The 19,719-nt window shown below is 45.5% G+C and overlaps 1 protein-coding gene across 4 annotated transcripts in view; it reads left to right on the top strand.

Annotated features, from left to right (window-relative positions):
* NINL (ninein like) overlaps positions 1 to 19,719 on the top strand; it is a 146,077-nt gene that overhangs the window by 41,659 nt on the left and 84,699 nt on the right. The window contains exon 1 of one of the 4 annotated variants that reach the window (XM_070052158.1): positions 8,009 to 8,151. The exons of 1 other annotated variant lie outside the window; for it this stretch is intronic. The gene's annotated coding sequence lies outside the window, so the exon portion shown is untranslated. Of the gene's footprint in view, positions 1 to 8,008; positions 8,217 to 19,719 lie in introns of those variants that run through there. 2 more of the 4 variants (XM_051834441.2, XM_051834442.2) reach the window with 2 other exon arrangements.

The raw sequence follows: 19,719 nt of genomic DNA, 5'->3' as shown, positions 1-19,719 counted from the left end.
TCTTCTGTGTGGATCCTGAGGTGTGTGATTGTGTGGGGTCTTACCTGGATCATTTCAGGTTACGTCCTTTGCTCCATCAGGTGAAAGTCACAGGCTCTGGGATGGAAGGAGACCTTTCTGGGGGACTCCCACAGGTGTCTTTGCATTTATTTAGTTCTTTTTAAGCTTCTTTCAGCTTTGTGTCCAGAGTATAGGTTTCACATTTTTCTTTTTATATTTTTTTAAATTGTATTTTGAGAGGCTGGTGGGGGGAGAATGAGCGAGCGAGCAAGTAAGCTCTCCCATCTTCTGGTTCACTCTCCAAATGCCTTCAATGGCCAGTGCTGGAACAAGGCCAAGACCTGTAGCAGAGAATGCAACCTAGGTCTCCTACCTGCTGCCTGTCAAGGTGCACATTAACAGGAAGCTGGAGTCAGGAGGTGGATACAGAACCTAGGTACTCCAGTATGGTATGCAGGCTTCTTAACAGGCAGTCTAACCACTAGGCTAAATGTTTTCCCCAGTGTTTACATTGCTTTGGTTAAATTCATACTTAAATATTTTGTTCTTTTTGATGCTGTTGTAAATGGAATGTGTTCTTAATTAATTTTGGGATTATTCATTGCACATGTGTAAAAATGCAACTAAGTTTTGCATATTGGCCTTGCATCCTGCAACCTTGCTAAACTCATTGACTAGTCATAATATAGTTTTTAGTGGATTCCTTGGGATTTTTTTGTGTAAGGCTGTGTTATCTGCAAAGACGTATTTTACTTCTTCCTTTGCAATCTAGTTGCCATTTACTTCTTTTTTTAAGATTTACTTATTATTATTTACTTATTTTTATTATTTTTAAATTATTTTAATTATTGTTTTATTTTAATATAATTTTTTAAATTATTTACTTATTATTTGAAAGGCAGAATTACAAAGGGAGAGGGCCAAAGATAGAGAGAAATCTTCCATCTGCTGGTTTACTCCCCAAATGAGTGTGTATTAATACCAGGGCTGGGACAGACCGAAGCCAGGAGCCAGGAGGTTCCTCATTGCCTCCCACGTTGGTCAGGAGCCCAAGCACTCGGGCCATCCTCTGCTGCTTTCCCAGGCCCATTAGCAGGCAGCTGGATCAGAAATGGAGCAGCCAGGAATCAAACCAGCACTGCAGACAGCAGCTTAACCTGCTGAGCCCCAGTGCTGGCCCCATTTACTTCTTTCTCTTGCCCAATTCTGTGGCTACAGCCTCCAGTAATATTCTGAATAGAAACGGTGAGAGTGTCTTTGTCTTTTGGATCTCAGGAGAAGTGTTCCATCTTTGACCTCTGAGTATGGTGTTTGCTGTGTTTTGCATAGTTGTGACATTGGCTTTGGTTTGATTCAGTGTGATGCTGGCTTTGATGTGATTTGGTGTGACTTTGGCGCTGATTTGATTTTGTGTGACGTTAGCTGTGATTTGCATAAATTCCTTCTATTTCAAGTTTGTTTTTCACTTTAATCATGAAGGGGCATCATATTTTATTAAATAATTTTCTGTGCCTGTTGAGATAACCGTGTGGTTTTTGTCTTTTGTTATTGATATAGTATAATTATTAGTTTTCAGATAAACCGTCTTATATATTACATTTATTTTTCAAGGTTTTATTTATTTATTTGAGAGAGAGAATTATAGACAGAGAGGACAGACAGAGAGGTCTTCCATCTGCTGATTTCTACCCAAATGGTCCCAACAACTGGAGCTGGTCAGATCCAAAGTCAGGAGCAAGACTTCTTCCAGGTCTCTCACGCAGGTGCAGGGGCCTAAGCACGTGGGCCATCTTCTGCTTTCCCAAACCATAGCAGAGAGCTGGATTGATAGAGGAACAGCCAGGACTAGAACTGGTGCCCATGTGGGATTCTGGCGCCATAGGCAGAGGCTTAGCCCATTTTGCCACTGCGCCGGCCCCTATACATTGCAGTTCTAATGCAAGCTGCACCTGATCATGATGTAAGATTATTCTTTTTCTTTATATTGGTGGATTTGATTTGCTGGTATCCTGTTGAGAACTTCTTGCATTATTTATAAGAGCTATTGGTCTGCAGTTTCTTTGTGATGCTTTTGTCTAGTTTTGGTATTAGGATAACACTGGCTCCAAAATAAGTTGGAAAGTTTCCCCTCTCTGTTTTTTGGTGGAGACTGTGAAGTATGTATGTTTTCTTTAAGTCACTTGGGGACTAGGCCAGTCAAGCTATCTGTCACTCGTCAACCTTTCAGCTGTATGTTGCAGGAGCCAGCCCCTCACAGAGTGAATATGTATGTAAGGTGTTTGAAAAGAGGAATTCATCGTTTGTGGAGTGTCAAGAAGGAAGAGAAAAGCAACATATTTCTTGTTTCTGATTTTAAGAAAGTTTTAAATATGTAACTTAAAAATATCACATGGTGGGGCTGGCGCTATGGCGCAGCGGGTTAATGCCCTGGCCTGAGGCGCCGGCAACCCATATGGGCACTGGTTCCAGACCCGGCCACTCCACTTCCCATCCAGCTCTCTGCTATGGCCTGGGAGGGCAGTGGAGGATGGCCCAGTGTCCTTGGGTCCCTGCACCCACGTGGGAGAGCTGGAGCAGGCTCCTGGCTCCTGGCTTCGGATTGGCGCAGCTCTGGCCGTTACGGCCAGTTGGAGAGTGAACCATCGGAAGGAGGACCTCTCTTTCTCTCTCTCTGCCTCTCCTCTCTGTGTAACTCTGGCTTTCAAATAAGTTAATGAATCTTAAAAAAAAAGAAAGAAATACTTTAAAAATATCACATGGTAAGAGAAGAGGTAAAGGCAAATATAGTAAACTTTAACCAACATTTACATCTTAAAAATATGGAGCATGGAAGGTTATTAGTTGATATAACCAGCAGAGGAACAACCATGTCAGGCCTTTAAAAATACACGCTTGAGTCTACAGCCATACCAGCCTGAATGCACCTGGTCTCCGAAGCTAAAAATACACAGTCACGTTCTCTCCTGTAGCCACAGTAATGCCATCTCCCCGAGAACATCAGCCCTGATTCAGTCATCAGTACAAGATCCACTTTCAGTGTTTCCAGTTCTTCTAAATCATGCTTTCAGATCAGGTTCTGAACACCATGCATATACTGAATCGTTTCTTACACTTGGAGCTGCTTTGAGAGTGGAAGCCACACTTCCCACGCATCCTTACATACAGGGTTAATGACATTGATGTTCTTGAGTAGTGCAGGCGGAATGATCTGGTAAAATCCGTGGACTCGATCAGAATCTAGTGCAGCAGTTGCAGAAAGGTCCCTGCATCTTGATCTTGTGTGCTTCTGATGATGCTACATCAGGAAGAAACGGCTGTCAGTGTGCCCCACGACTGACAACCTCAGTGCCATAACCTAGACCAGGTGGCAGCCCCAGGTCTTTGCATCTTTGTGCTTGGTGAGTGTGATCTGTATGGTGGTATTCTGACACCGTGTCATCGTGTGTCTTTGGGGGCTGGTGTTGTGGCACAGTAGCTTAAGCCACTGCCTGTGATCTCAGCACTCTATCTCAGAGCCCCAGTTCAAGTACTGGCCATTCTGCTTTCCATCCAGTTTCCTGCTGGTGTACCTGGGAAGACAGTAGTGATAGCTCAAGTGCTTGGGCCTCTTCCACCCATGTGAGAAACCGGGATGGAGTTCTTGACTCCTGGCTTTGGCCTGGCCCAGCTCTGACTGTAACCATCACCATTATTTTGAGAAGGTCTGCATCATCGAAAACATAAACTCTGGGGTGGATGCTGTAGCTTAGTCAGTAGAGCTGCTGCCTGCAGTGCTGGTTCAAGTCCCAGCTGTTCCACTTCTGATCCAGCTCTCTGCTATGGTCTGGGAAAGCAGTAGAAGATGGCCCAAGTCCTTGGGCTCCTGCACCCATGTGGGAGACCCAGAGGAAGTTCCTGGCTCCTGGCTTCAAATTGCCGCAGCTCTGGCCGTTGTGGCCATCTGGGAAGTGAACCAGTGGATGGAAGACTTTCTCTCTCTCTCTCTCTCTCTCTCTCTCTCTCTCTCTTTCTCTCTGCCTTTCAAATAAATAAATAAATCTTTTAAAAAGAAAAAAGAAAAGAAACACAAACTCTGTGCCAATTAGGTAATAGCCCATCCACTCACCTTGGTAACCGCTTGGTCCGTTTGGGCTGCTGTAACAAATCACCGTAATCAGGCACCTTATACACAGCAGACATTTATTCCTTATAGTTTTGGAGGCTGAGAAGTATAAGGTCCAGATGTCAGCAAGTTCGGTGTCTGCTTCAGAAATGGTACCTTCTTGCTGTGGGCTCACTCATGGGTGGGGGGAGGTGCCTCTCTCAGGTCTCTTCTATAAGGGTGCTGGTTCCATCCACGAGGATTCTACAGTTGTGACCTAACCATCTGCCGAAGATCTCACCGCCCTGAGGGCCAGGAAGGATGCAAACATTCAGACCACTGTATCTCCATTTCTATTCTACTTTCTGGGTCAAATTTGACTGTCCAGATATAAGTAGAATCTGACAGACAGTATGTGTCCTTTTGTGTCTGGCTTATTTCATGTCGCATAATGTTCTCAAGGTCCTTCCATGTTGTATCACGTGTCACAGTCTTGTTCCTTTGGAAGCCTGAGTACTAACTAGCCCGTTGTATGTTTGTATGTTATTTATCCATTTATCTGGTGATAGGCTCCTGGCTTGTTTTCCCCTTTCTGCTGCTGTGAATAAAGCTGCAGTGAACGCTGGTACGCAGATATCTCTATGAGTCTCTGCATTCAGTGCTTTCTGGGTGTTGGATCATTTGATAATATTCTGTAGTTCTCGAGGAACTGCCGGACTTTGCTGAACAGATGTACAACGCCAGTTTCTCCACATCATCTGAGGTGGTGTCTCACTGTGGTTTTGATTTGCATTTCCCCGTGACTAATTGCGGTGCATGTGCTTATTGGCCATTTGTATATAAAATAAATCTTTTTTGTTTGTTTATTTTATTTGAAAGGCAGTTACAGAGAGGGAGGGAGAGATAGACAGATCTTCCAGCTGCCAGTTCACTCCCCAAATGGCTGCAATGGCTGGAGCTGGGCTGATCTGAAGCCAGGAGCCAGGAGCTTCCTCTGGGTCTCCCATGTGGGTGCAGGGCCCCAAGCACTTGGACCATCTTCTATTGCCTTCTCAGGCACATTAGCAGAGAGCTGGATCAGAGTGGGGCAGCCAGGACTTGAGCCAGTGCCCATGTGGGATGCCAGCACTGCAGGCAGCGGCTTTACCCATAGTGCCACAGCACCGGCCCCGGCACTTGTTATTTTGTTTTATTGAAAAGAACCATCCTGATGGGTTTGAGGTAGTGTCTCATTGTGGTTTTGATTTGTGTTTCCCTGTGACTAACAGTGGTGAGCATCTTTTCATGTGCTTATTGGCCATTTGTATATATTTTTTTCAAGAAGTGAGTTGAATCATTTGTCCAATTTTAATTGGGTTATTTTGTTGTTGAGTTATAGGAATATCTTATTTGTATGTTCTGGATAGGAATTCCTTGTCAGATCTTTGGTTTGCAAATATTTCTTCCCATTGTATGTGTTATCTTTCTTAAAAATATCTTAAATTTTTTTCCCTGAGAGGCGGTGATAAAGAGAAGGCAGATAGCATGCACGCACTGCACGAGAGAGAGGAATGAGGAGTGAGAGAACGAGAGAGGAGTGAGAGACAAAGGGGGAGAGAAAGAGAGCAAGAGGAGAGAGAGCATGAGAGAGGAGGAGAAAGGGGGGGGGGAGGAGAGCGGGACAGAGAGAGGGAGGGAGCGAGCGAGCTCCCATCCACTGGTCCACTCCTCAAAGGCCTGCAACAGCTGTGTGGGTGAAGCCAGGACCTGGGAACTCAGTCTAGGTCTCCCCTGTGGGTGCAGGGACTCTGTTACCTTGAACAATGCCAGTTGCTTTCCCAAGGTCTCATGAGCAGGAAGCTGGAATCAGGAACTGGAGCCAGATCCCTAACCCAGGCACTCCAAAACGAGATGGCGGGTCCTAATTGGCATCTTAACTGCTAGCCCAAATGCCCCTTGGAAGTATCTTTTATTCCACAGAAATTTTAAATTTTGATGAAACACAACTTATCTTCTAGGCCAAAATGGCCACTCCTCAAAGTATCTTTTGATGCACAAGATTGTTAATTTTGTTGAAATGCAGGTCATCAGCTTCTTCTGTGGTTGCTTACAGTCTTATTCCGTGTTGCTCTGCTGTAATAGAACACCAGAGACTGGGAAGTTTCAGTATCAAGCTGCCAGCATCTTCTGAGGGCCTCTTGCTCTTGCCATAGCATCTTATGGCAGAAGAGGAGGGGGCAAGAGGGAGCCCAAACTCACTTTAATTTTCTTTTCTAAAGAAGATCTTATTTGAGAAGCAAAGAGAGAGGAGAGAGAGAGAGAGAGAGAGAGAGAGAGAGAGAGAGAGAGAGAGAGAGACTCACCTGCCAGCTCCCTCCCCAGTTGACTGGGAGTCAGGAACTCAAACCAGATCTTGGCAGGGGCGTAAGCACTTAAGCCATTCCCTGCTTACTTCCCAGGTGTGCATTAGCAGGAAATGGGTATCCAGGGCAGAGCTGGCCACCAACCCTCAGCTCTCCTCTGTGGGGCATGAGTGGCCCAGGCGGTTTCTTAACTGCTGTGCCAAATGCCTTGCCCCTGAACACACTTTTCTAACTAAGCCACTTTGGAGTTCATGAATCCACTCCCATGATAATGACAGTCCATTCGTGGACAGAGCCCTCTTTAAAGCTTCCCTCTCCACACTGTTGCACTGGGGATTGAGTTTCTGACACTTGAACTTTGGGAGACACATTCAAACCGCAGCCCTTTCACTCTTGGTGCCATGGCTGGGAGATTACTGCCATGTCTAACATCGCGCAGCTTTTCCACCTGTGGTTTGTTTTTTTTTTTTTTTTTTTTGACAGGCAGAGTGGACAGTGAGAGAGACGGAGAGACAGGTCTTCCTCGGCCGTTGGTTCACCCTCCAATGGCTGCCGCAGCTGGCGTGCTGTGGCCGGCACACTGCACTGATCTGAAGGCAGGAGCCAGGTGCTTCTCCTGGTCTCCCATGGGGTGCAGGGCCCAAGCACTTGGGCCATCCTCCACTGTACTCCTGGGCCACAGCAGAGAGCTGGCCTGGAAGAGGGGCAACCGGGACAGAATCCGGTGCCCTGACCAGGACTAGGACCTGACCAGGACAGGACCAGGACTGTGCCGGCGCTGCAGGCGGAGGAAGCCTATTGAGCCACGGCGCCAGCCCCACCTGTGTTTCTTTTAAATAATTGTGTAGTTTTATTCTTTTAAGGACCCAGGGGCCGACGCTGTGGCGCCAGTGGGTTAATGCCCTGGGCTGAAGCGCCAGCATCCTCTATGGGCACCAGTTCAAGACCTGGCTGTTCCACTTCCAGTCCGGCTCTCTGCTAAGGCTTGGAAAGCAGTGGAAGATGGCCCAAGTCCTTGGGCCCCTGCAACCACATAGGAGACCCATAAGAGGCTCCTGGCTCCTGGCTTAGGATCAGCATGGCTCCAGCCGTTGCAGCCAAATTGGGAGTGAACCATCAGATGGATGACCTCTCTCTCTCTCTCTCTGCCTCTCCTCTCTCTGCCTCTCCTCTCTCTGCAACTCTTACTTTTAAATAAATAAATAAATAAATCTTTAAAAAAAAAAAGATAAGGACCCAGCCTCTCTCTTTCCAGTACTACACTGTTCTGGTTCCTGTGGCTTTGTAACAAGTTTTGAAATCAGGAGGCCTGAGTCCTCCAGCTCCATTCTTCTGCAGGATGGTTCTCTGGGTGGCCTTGGACCGACCTGCCTCCCCCCACTTCCTTGCTGCTTGTGGTTCTCCAGAGTAACTCGAATGTGCTGGGAGTGCAGTGTCCTGAGATAGGACCTGGCTGCCTGGAACAGCCTAGGCTTTGTTCATTTCACACCTCTCTCCGGAATTGTAGCGTCTTGAGTTAGGGAGGAACTGCCTGGGACAGACTGCGCCTTGTTCCTCTCTCCCGTGGAAGCAGGATGTCCTTCAAAGCTTTGCCCGGTGTGTCACATGCAGAGTGCAGCAGGCACAGTCAAGACAGACTCCATCTGCCCTGGGCAGCTTTCTTGAGCCTTGGAGAACCAGCTCACAGTGGATCTGAGACTTACTCTGTCCTCTGTTGCCCATCTATAGGTAACAAACCCCCTTCGCTGGTGCGTGATTGTGTTCTGTGTGTCTCACCTGGTTCAGACAAGCAGGTAAGCTGTGTGTAGTGGCCTTGAGCAGTAGCCCCAGATGTGGTGGGCGTCGTGTATGGGCTGCTGTTTCATGTAGTTGAACAATGTGATCTCTTCTGTTCTCTGTGCAGTGGAAGTCTTGTCAGTGACGCTGCTCCATGTCTTCTTCCTCAAGGCTGTTTTGGCTACCTGGGATCACTTGAAGTTTCATGTGAATTATAGGATGGGTTTTTTCTTCCTCTAAAGTACAACTTAGGGATGTTGATAGGGATTATGTTGAATTTGTAGATTGCGTTGGAGAGTTGTCATTTTAACACTGTTAAGTCTCTCAGTCCTTGAACATGGTATAGCTTTATATTTGTTTATGTGTTTTTTTTTTTTTTCATTTCTGTTAGCAGTGACTTGTACTTTACATTATCTAGATCTTTTTCATCCTTGGTTAAATTTATTCCTATTCCTTTTGATGTTACTATAAATGGAATTGTTTTCTTAATTTCCCTTTTGGATTGTTCACTGCTAGTGCATGGAATTTGTAATTTTTAGGTGCTAATTTTATATGCTGCAATTTCACTGAATTCATTTATCAGCTCTCACATCTTTTGTCTGGTTTGTGTGTTTATAACCCTTGCGGCTTTCTGCATGTAAGATCATGCCACCAACAAACAGGTTATTTTGCTTCTTCCTTTCTCACTGGGAAGTCACTTATTCTTTTTCTTGCCTACATCCTCTGGCTAGAACTTTGGGTACTGTCTGGAAAAGAAGTGAAAGTAGACATCTTGTTCATGATCTTAGGGAAAAGCTTTTAGTCTTTGACCACTGAGTATGGTATTCACTGTGTTATTGTTTTTGGTATATGACCTTTATAAAGTTGAAAAAGTTCCTTCCTATTCCTAGATTATTGAATGCCTTTGTTGTGAAAGGTGTTGGATTTTGTCAGATGCTTTGTCTGTATCAATTGAGGTGATCATTTTGATTTTTTCCCCATTCGAGTGACACAGAGTATTATGTTAATCGGTTTTCATAAGTTGACCCAGCTCTGTGTTCTGTGATCAATCCCACTTGGTCATGGTACACAATCCTTTTATTGTGCTGCTGAAATAGATATGCTAATATTCTGTTGATAGTTTTTACATCTGTAGTAATAATGGACACTGATGTATGTTTTTTGTTTGGTTTTTGTGTGTCTTGCTGTGGTATCAAACTAGAGAAATTCTGTCAGACCTGATAGAATAGGTTATGCGTGTTCTTTCATCTTCTCATTTTGTTGGGAAAATCTGAGAAGATTTGGTGTCAATTCTTTTTTTTTTTTTTTTTTACAGGCAGAGTGGACAGTGAGAGAGAGAGACAGAAAGGTCTTCCTTTTTGCCGTTGGTTCACCCTCCAATGGCCGCTGCGGCCGGTGCGCTGCGGCTGGCGCACCGCGCTGATCCGATGGCAGGAGCCAGGTGCTTCTCCTGGTCTCCCATGGGGTGCAGGGCCCAAGCACTTGGGCCATCCTCCACTGCACTCCCTGGCCACAGCAGAGAGCTGGCCTGGAAGAGGGGCAACCGGGACAGAATCCGGCGCCCCGACCGGGACAAGAACCCGGTGTGCCGGCACCGCAAGGCCGAGGATTAGCCTAGTGAGCCGCGGCGCCGGCCGGTGTCAATTCTTTAAATATTTAGTCAATTTCACCAAGGTAGCCATTTGTACCCATGCTTTTTTGTGGGGGGCGGGGATGGAGGGCAGGGTTCCTTTATCTGTTTACCTTAACTGAGTCAACCTTGTCAAGTTAAAGGTCTATTCACATTTTCAATTTATTTGAGACAGACAGAAAAAGAGAGCTCCCTTCCACTGGTCCACTTCCTAGATGCCTGCAGTGGCTGGGACTGTGTTAGGACTGGGTTGGGACCATGCCAGGAACTGGGAAGGCAATCCAGGTCTCCCCCAAGAGTGGCAGGGACCTTATTACTTGAGCCATGAACATTGCTCCCCAGGGTCTGTACTGGCAGGAAGCTGGAGTTTCAAGCCAGAGCTGGGAATTGAACCCAGCTACTTTCACACTGGACACAGGTACCTTAACTACTAGGCTGAATACCCAGTTGAGGTTAGTTACTGCTTTTGATGTATCTCATAATTCTTGGTGGGTTGTATTTTTGTTTTCATCTCTCTCAAAATATTTTGTAATTTCTCTTTGACCCATTGGCTGTTTAGTAATGTGTTGTTTAATTTCCACATATATTTTAGTTTTCTACTTTTCTGTCTGTTAATGCTCTCTAGTTTCACTCTGTTGTGACTGCAAAATACTCTTTGCCTAACTTCAGTCTTTTTAAGTTCATTGTTTATGACTCAGTTTATCATCTGTCAAGGAGAAAGTTCCATATGTGCTTCAGCAAAATGTGTATTCTGATGTTGTTAGGTGGAAAGTTATAGATTTTGGTAATTTTTTAAAGATTTATTTATTTATTTGAAAGGCAGAGTTACAAAGAGAGAGGGGAGACACAGAGAGAAAGAGAGACTGCATCTGCTGGTTCACACCTCAAATGGCTGCAATGGCCAGGGCTGGGCCAGGGCAAAATAAGGAGCCTGGAATTCCTTCCTGTTCCCCCACATGGGTGCAGAGCCTCAAATACTTGGGCCATCATCTGCAGCTTTCCCGGGCACATTTGCAGGGAGCTAGTTTGGAAGTGGAGCAACCAGGGCTCTAGTTGGCTCTAATAGGAGATGCTGCCGGCATGGCAAGGGGCAGCTTAATCCACTCCACCACAACATAGGCCCCCAGGTCCTCTACTTAGTTGTTGATCGTTTTATTGACTGTTGAACGTGGGGCTTTAAAGTCTCAAACTCTTGTTGAGCTGTTTCTCCATTCAGTTCTGTTCATTTTTGCCTCAAATATTTCCGGGCTCTGTTCTTAGGTGTATGTGCGTGTATGTGTAATTGTTGTATATCTGTGTGTGCCGTCATTCTTTTTATCAATATATTATGTCCTGATTTTGTTTCTTGTCATCCCTTTTGATTTAAATTGTTTTGCCTGACAATGTTGTCGGAGTCAAAAGGCAGGGATCAGGTTCTTTTGAACCTCAGACAATGAGTTGAATGCAACCCACACAGTAAGTATAATAGCAGAAGTTCATTATGGGGAAAGAAAGTGCGCTTCTCATGAGGACAAGAGAGGGCCAACAGGCTGAGAGCTGAGGCCCTGAATGTGGACAAGGGCCACATTTTGCAGGGCTATTTTTGTAGGGGTGGCTGTTGGGTGAGGGGTGGCCCTTAGTGTGATTCTGAGGCCATCTGGCATGTGGGGGCTTCCAAGGGAGTGGTTTTTAAGCTTGCGGTTTCTTGTTCTCAGCTTTCCCAATTAGCCCTGCTTTGTCAAGGTCAATCATGAGGACAGGGAAGGGGAGGCAGAAACAGAGAAACAGACTAAGACCCCGAAAGAGCTATGGAATTTGCTTTTCTCAGCTTCCCCAGTTAACTCTTAGCTGTCTCCTGCCTCACTAATAGAGCCACTGCTGCTCTCTTTTGGTTATTATTTATTATAGAATACCTTTTTCTTGCTTTTTTGCATTCATCCTTTTTCCCTTAAATCTGAAGTGTGTCTCTTGTAGTCATCATGTAAATGAATTTTTTTTTAGGATTTATTTTATTTGAAAAGCAAAGTTATGGGGGACGGAGAGAGAGAGAGAGAGACAGAGACAGAGAGAGAGAGAGAGAGAGAGAGAGAGAGAGAGAAACTCCTGTCCAAATGACTGCAACAGCAAGGGCTGGGCCAGGCCAAAGCCAAGAGCTTCTTCCAGGTCTCCCATGTGGGTGGCAGGGGCCTGAGCACTTGGGCCATCTTCTGTTGCTTTCCTGGGCACATTATCAGGGAGCTGGATTGGAAGTGGAGCAGCCAGAACTTGAATGGGTGCCCATATGGGATGCTGGCATTGCAGATGGTGGCTTAACCTATTATCCCACAGTGCTGGCTTCTGGATCTTGTTTATAAATTCAATCTGCATATGTCTTTGCTTTAATAAGAGTTTAATCCATTTACATTTAATGTGATCACTGATAAAGATTGATTTATTACAGCAATTTGTCTATTTTCTTTATGCTTTATATATATTTTTTCTGTTAATCCTTTGTTTTGATATATAATGTGTTTTTTGTTTGTTTGTTTGTTTGTTTGTTTGTTTTGACAGGCAGAGTGGACAGTGAGAGAGAGAGACAGAGAGAAAGGTCTTCCTTTGCCGTTGGTTCACCCTCCAATGGCCGCCGCGGCCGGCGCGCTGTGGCCGGCGCACCGCGCTGATCCGATGGCAGGAGCCAGGAGCCAGGTGCTTTTCCTGGTCTCCCATGGGGTGCAGGGCCCAAGCACCTGAGCCATCCTCCACTGCACTCCCTGGCCACAGCAGAGAGCTGGCCTGGAAGAGGGGCAACCGGGACAGAATCCGGCGACCCGACCGGGACTAGAAGATATATAATGTTTTAATGTACTTTTTTTTTAGCTTCACTACTCAGGAAAAACCTGTCCTTCTGTTACGCTCTTTATTTTTTTTTAACTTTTATTTAATGAATATAAATTTCCAAAGTACAGCTTATGGATTACAATGGCTTCTCCCCCCATAACTTACCTCCCACCCGCAACCCTCCCCTGTCCCGCTCCCTCTCCTCTTCCATTCACATCAAGATTCATTTTCAATTTTATTTATATACAGAAGATCAATTTAGTATATATTAAGTAAAGATTTCAACAGTTTGCACCCACACAGAAACTCAAAGTGAAAAATACTGTTTGAGTACTAGTTATAGCATTAAATCACAATGTAATGTACTCTTTTGATTTCCTTTATTCTGTATATATTTTAGTTCTTTTCTTAGTGGTTACATTGGGGGTTACAATTAACACCTTAAATTGATAATCTAATTTGAATAATATGTAGTTTCTTTTTTTAAAAGATTTATTTTATTTATTGAAAGAGTTAGAGAGAGAGGTAGAGACAGAGAGAGAGGTCTTCTATCCACTGGTTCACTCCCCAGATGGCTGCAAGGGCCAGAACTGCATTGATCCGGAGCCAGGAGCTAGGAGCCAAGAGCTTCTTCCGAGTCTCCCATGTGGGTCTAGGGGCCCAAAGACTTGGACCATCTTCCACTGCTGTCCCAGACCAGAGAGCTGGATTGGAAGAGGAGCAGCTGGGACTAGAACCGGCGCCCATATAGGGTGCTGGTGCTTCAGGCCAGGACTTTAACCCGCTGTGCCACAGCACCAGCCCAATGTGTAGTTTCAATGCTAAAAAATACTCTATTCCAGTGCATCTTCATTATCCTCTTTATGTTGTCAAAAATTATATTTATATGCATTTAACGACTTTTTAAAAAAGATTTAATTATTTTTTTGAAAATCAAATAGAGAGAGAGATCTTGCATCCACTGGTTCACTGCACAAATTGCTGTGAGAGCCGGGGCTGGGCCAGACCAAAGCCAGGAGCCAGGAACTTCTTCCAGGTCTCCTTTGTAGTAGCAGAGGCCCAAGCACTTGGGTCATGTTCCGCTGGTTTCCCAGGCCACAGCAGAGCTGGATTGGAGGTGAAACAGCTGGGACACAGAAGCAGCTCCCATATGGAATGCTGGGGACACAGCCGGAGCTTTGGCACAAACATCGCCTCCGTTACTGCCTTTTACATCAGAGAGAAGAAACAAGGAGGTTGCTGCAGGCCAGAAGGGCAATAGAGCTGGCTTTTGTGTTACCTGTCTGTCGCCCTTCACCAGGGCTGTGTATCTCTTCACATGGACTCAAATTAGTGTCTGGTGCCCTTTCCTTTCTGCCTTGAACCCAACCTGGCATTTCTTACAGGGCAGGTCCGTCGGTAATGGACTCACTCAGATTTTGTTGATCTGGAAATGCCTTTTATTTCTCCTTCATTCTTGAAGAATAGTTTTGTTAGACACAGAATTCTCGGTTGATAATTATTTCTACCGCCGCCTCCTCAATGGCCTTGTTTCTGGAGGACCAGGTAGCTGTCAGTGTTACCAAGCAGCATTTGTATAAGAAAAACTGCCTGTCTTTTGTTGCTTTCAGAATTCTCTGTCTCTGGGTTTCGAGGGGATGACTTTGGTGTGTCTCAGTGTGGATAACTTAGAAATTATCCTGCTTGGAGTCTTTTACCTTCCTGGATCTGTAAATGTACATCTTTAATCAGATGTTGGAAGCTCGGGGCCTTTTTTTGGGCAGTTTTTTGTCCTGCCTCTTTTTCCCTTTTTCCCTTGGAGTCCTATGATATTTTTCCATTCTTGATGGTATCTCACAGAACTTTTACACTGCGTTCAGGTTTCTTTTCTTTTCTTTTCTTTTCTTTTTTTTTTTTGTTTTGTTTTGTTTTGTTTCTCCTCCTTGAACTCAGTCCTTCTTCTTGCTCAGATATACTGTTGGAACTTTCTAGTAAAGTTGTTGTTTCAGTTATTGTGCTTTTCAGTCCCAGAATTTGGTTTTTCTGTCTTCTTATTGATATATACATCTCGTGTATATATCATATATCATATATATATATATATATATATATATATGATTGCCTGATTTCCTTTGGTCTTTGTCATTGGTTTCCTTTAGCTCATTGAGCACATTTAAGACAACTGATTTGGGGCCGGTGCTGTGGTGAAGCAGGTAAAACCGCCGCCTGCAGTGCCAGCATCGCTATGGACACCGGTTCGAGACCCTGCTGCTCCACTTCCGATCCAGCTCTCTGCCATGGCCTGCAAGATGGCGCTGCACACTCATGGGAGACCCAGAAGCAGCTCCTGGCTCCTGACTTTGAATGGGCTCAGCTCTAGCCATTACAGCCATTTGGAGAGTGAACAGCAGATGGAAGATCTCTCTCTGCCTCTGCCTCTGCCTCTGTCTCTGTAACTCTGCCTTTCAAATAAATAAATAAATCTTTAAAAAAAAATGACAACTGATTTAACATCCCTGACTCATAATTCCAGTGTCTGACATTCCTCAGGGTCAGATTTGCTTCCTATCAAATGGCTTTATCTCTCGAATATGCCGCATATGACTTACTTGTTGGTAGGTTGTTGTTGTTGAATGGCATTTTGGAAATTATACTGAGATAACAGTGGAATTCTAATTCCTCCACACCTCAGGGATTGACGATGATACTAATCGAGAACTGCAACTGTCTTTTTATCACTTTTCCAAGCCATTTTTGAAACTCATGTAAATCTTTGTGATAGGCGCTGAATTGAAGTTTCTGATTTTGGCACTCAGCCAGTGGCTTGGCAAAAGGCATTCCTGTCCCCTTGCATCTTCTGATAGACACTTCTGGAGGAAGCTGGTGCAGCTCAGAAAGGCTAAAAGCAAGACAGGTGTCCACTCTCGTCCCTCGGGGAACCATCAGACCAACCAAAACGCTCAGCTCTGTTTGTAGGAGGACAAGTGTTCTCTCTGTCCACCCTGGCACAAGCCGGATGCTGGAGGAGTCTGGACTGCTCTTCTGTGGTGTTGTTCAGGAGTGGAAGATGGTAGATAGCTGGCTCACTAAGGCCCATCTCTTACAAAGATTGGTAGCCTCTTTCATCATGCTACTACGAGTGTTGGTAACGATTTCAGAGTTTCAAAATAGTTGATTCCAGTTGTTCAATGTGGGTTTTTTTTTTAAAGATTTATTTATTTATTTGAAAGTCAGAGTTACACAGAGAGAGGAGAGGCAGAGAGAGATAGCGGTCTTCTATCCACTGGTTCACTCCCCAGATGGCTGCAACGGCCAGAGCTGCGCCAATCCGAAGCCAGGAGCCAGGAGCTTTTTCCAAGGTCTCCCACGTGGGTGCAGGGGTCCAAGGACTCGGACCATCTTCTACTGCTTTCCAGGCCATAGCAGAGAGCTGTATCGGAAGTGGAGCATGCGGGACTTGATCCAGCACCCACATGGGATGCAAGCACTGCAGGCGAAGGCTTTATTCTCTTCGCCACAGTGTCAGCTCCCAAAATGGGTTTGATGGAGGGGCTGGGGACCCCTTGGAGCTTCCTGCCTGCTGCTTTACATGACGCATCATCTCTGTCACAATGGCAGCTGCGAAAACTATGGTTTTGCCAGTTCTGCATTTCTTCTACATTGTCCCTGGCTGTTTCCAGAAGAATAGAATAACTGCTACTTTCTTTACAGTGGAATTTTCTGGATGAACTTAAGCTAGAAGTTGATCTTGGTGCAGTAATACAGAGACTGTAATCATGAATGTAGACATAGAAGTGTAGATGGAGCACCTCGTGTGTGTAACTACTTGTATGTGGGCAGTCATGCACTGCATAGCAATGTTTGCCTCACTGATGGGCCACGATACAACCGTTACCCCACAATGGAGTCCAGAGATTTCTATGATCCCTTGATGCAGCTGTCAAGATGTCATTGTGCAATACGTTACCCACTTATTTGTAGTGATGCTTTTGGAACCAAACCTTCTGCTCTGCTATTCTGCATCTGTGTCTCTCTCTACCTAAAAGTGTAGGACATGGGGCCAGCACTGTGGTGTAGCGGTAAAACCACTGCCTGCGGTGCCAGCATCCCATATGGACGCTGGTTCAAGTCCCGGATGCTCCACTTCTGATCCAGCTCTCTGCTATGGCCTGGGAAAACAGTAGAAGATGGCCCAAGTCCTTGGGCCCCTGCACCCATGTAGGAGACCTGGAAGAAGCTCCTAGCTCCTGGCTTCCCATCGGCATAGCTTCTGCCATTGTGGCCAATTGGGGAGTGAACCAGTGGATGGAAGACCTCTCTCTCTCTGCCTTCCTTCTCTCTTTGTGTAACTCTGACTTTCAAATAAATAAATAAATATTTCAAAAAAGTGTAGGATGTGCAATTATGTACAGTACAGAATGCTTGGTAATGATGGTAAACAGCCATGTTGTGGGTTTATGGACTTATTGTTGTATTTTTTATGTGAGTGTACTCCCATCTGCTTATTGAAAAAAAAAAAAAAAAAACCCTCAGGCAGGAGCTGTCCCAGAAGACGTCATTACTGTGATAGGAGATGACAGCTCCATGTCACTGCCCCAAAGACCTCCTAGTGAGACAAGACATGTAGGTGGAAAACAGTGATGCTGATGATCCTGACCCCGTGTGAGTCTAGGCTAATGGATGTGTTTATGTCTGAGTTTTTCATACACAAAAAAAAGTTTAAGGAGCCAGCGCCGCGGCTCACTAGGCTAATCCTCCGCCTAGCAGCGCCGGCACACCGGGTTCTAGTCCCGGTCGGGGCGCCGGATTCTGTCCCGGTTGCCCCTCTTCCAGGCCAGCTCTCTGCTGTGGCCAGGGAGTGCAGTGGAGGATGGCCCAGGTGCTTGGGCCCTGCACCCCATGGGAGACCAGGAAAAGCACCTGGCTCCTGGCTCCTGCCATCGGATCAGCGCGGTGCGCCGGCCACAGCGCGCCGGCCGCGGCGGCCATTGGAGGGTGAACCAACGGCAAAGGAAGACCTTTCTCTCTGTCTCTCTCTCTCACTGTCCACTCTGCCTGTCAAAAAAAAAAAAAAAAAGTTTAAGGAGTTAAAAAATATAATAGAAAAAAAACTTGTAGAAAAAGTGTAAAATGGAGGAAACTATTTTTTGATTTCTTTTTTTATTCTTTTTAAGGATTTATTTATTTGTTTGAAAGTCAGAGTTACACAGAGAGTTACAGAGAGAGAAAGAGAGAAAGAGAGAGAGAGAGAGACAGAGAGGTCTTTTATCAACTTCCCAGTTGGCCGCAATGGCTGTAGCTGAGCTGATCCGAAGCCAGGAGCCCAGAGCTTCTTCCGGGTCTCCCACATGGGTGCAAGGACCCAAGGGCTTGGGCCATCTTCCACTGCTTTCGCAGGCCATAGCAGAGAGCCGGATTGGAAGTGGAGCAGCCAGGACTCGAACAGGCACCCATATGGGATGCCAGCACTGCAGGCGCGACCTTACCCACTATGCCACAGTGCCAGCACCAATTTTTGCATTTTTGTACAGTGTGTTTTTGTTTTATGATAAAGATTATCACGAAAATTGAAAATTAAAAACAAAGTATTTAAAAGTAAAAAAAAAAAAACAGAGGTTAGTGCTGTACTATAACTGATTAAGCTGCCACCTGCAGCACAGGCATCCCATATGGGTGCCAGTTCGTGTCCAGGCTGCTCCACTTCTGACCCAGCTCCCTGTTAACACACCTGCAAAAGCAGGGGACGATGGACCAAATGCTTGGGTCCTGCACCCACGTGGGAGACCCAGAGAAGTTCCTGGCTCCTGGCCTCGGTCTGGTCCAGCCCCCACCATTTCAGCCACTGGGGAGTGAACCAGTGGAAGATCTCTGTCTCTCCCTCTCTGTAACTCCGCCTTTCAAATGAATAAATAAATATTTTTTTAATTTTCATAATATCCTAACGAGGTTATTCAGATCAGGAAATAGCCCAGAGAGTAAAGTGAGTTGTCCAGGGTCACGGAGCCGGATGCCAGAGTCAGCCCTCCTGTGTACTAAGATGTCATCTTCAAGAGACCCTAACCCAGTAGGTTTTTTGGGACAGTTTTAAATCTTTCTGTTTGTTTAAGATTTATTTATTTTATTTGAAAGAGTTAGAGAGACAGAGGTTTTCCATCTGCTGGTTTACTCCCTGAATGGCTACAATGGCCAGAGGTGAGCCAGTCTGAAGCCAGGAGCTTCTTCCGGGTCTCTCACATGGGCGGCAGGGCCCCAAGCACTTGGTCCATCTTCCACTTCTTTCCCAGGCACATTAGCAAGGAACTAGATTGGAAGTAGAACAGCCGGGACTCAAACTGGTGCCCATGTGGCATGCTGGCACTGAAAGCAGAAGCTTAGCCTGTTACGCCACAATGCTGGCCCCAGAGTTTTAAATCTTTATGATATCTGCTCAAAAGTCTCTAGGAAACAGATGTTAAAATAATAAATTAAATGAGTTATTAGTTTACTTTTACTTTGTTGGAACAAGCACATTAAAAAACATAGCTTCTTAAACATTACTTGATTTTTTTTAAAAAAAGAAAAATCAGCTTCTCAAACTTTATTGCTGAGATCTTTAGAGCTTGTTTTGCAAAATCAATAAATTAGCATACGATTTGAAAAGCAAGGAAAGGCCATGCTAGCAGTAATACAGAGCAAGCGTCATGGTCAGAACTGTGGACTAGAAATGTCGGAGTTAGCCGTGAACTGAACTGCAGGGCTGTTTAAAGTGGGACCCCGCTGTGCAAGGCAGCACCTTGTTTGGTACTGTTCCTGCTCCAGGAGCCCTGTGGGTCCCCACACGATCCACACACCCAGGCTGCTTCTGAGAGCACCCTTCTCTGCCATGTCCTCCATACCCGGCACAGATTAAATTCCCTCATTGCTGCGCATAAATTAAATGCAACCCAACACCTAGCTCCTTCGGCCTCCAGAGGGCCACATTGTCCTGCAAGGAGAAAGCTGAAGACAGCTAGCTGCCTCGGGGGCAGTGTCCATTTTGTTTGGGGATAGGGTTTTTCTCTTCTGAATGAAAATGGGATTTTGTTGGTGGGGTTTTAAATTAAGCCTTATAGCATTAGAATAATTACTGAAATTCT

This window comes from Oryctolagus cuniculus, chromosome 11, assembly GCF_964237555.1.
Source record: "Oryctolagus cuniculus chromosome 11, mOryCun1.1, whole genome shotgun sequence".
NCBI lineage: Eukaryota > Metazoa > Chordata > Mammalia > Lagomorpha > Leporidae > Oryctolagus > Oryctolagus cuniculus.
The sequence above is the reverse complement of the archived record's forward strand: the minus strand, read 5'-3'. Positions and strand labels throughout refer to the sequence as shown.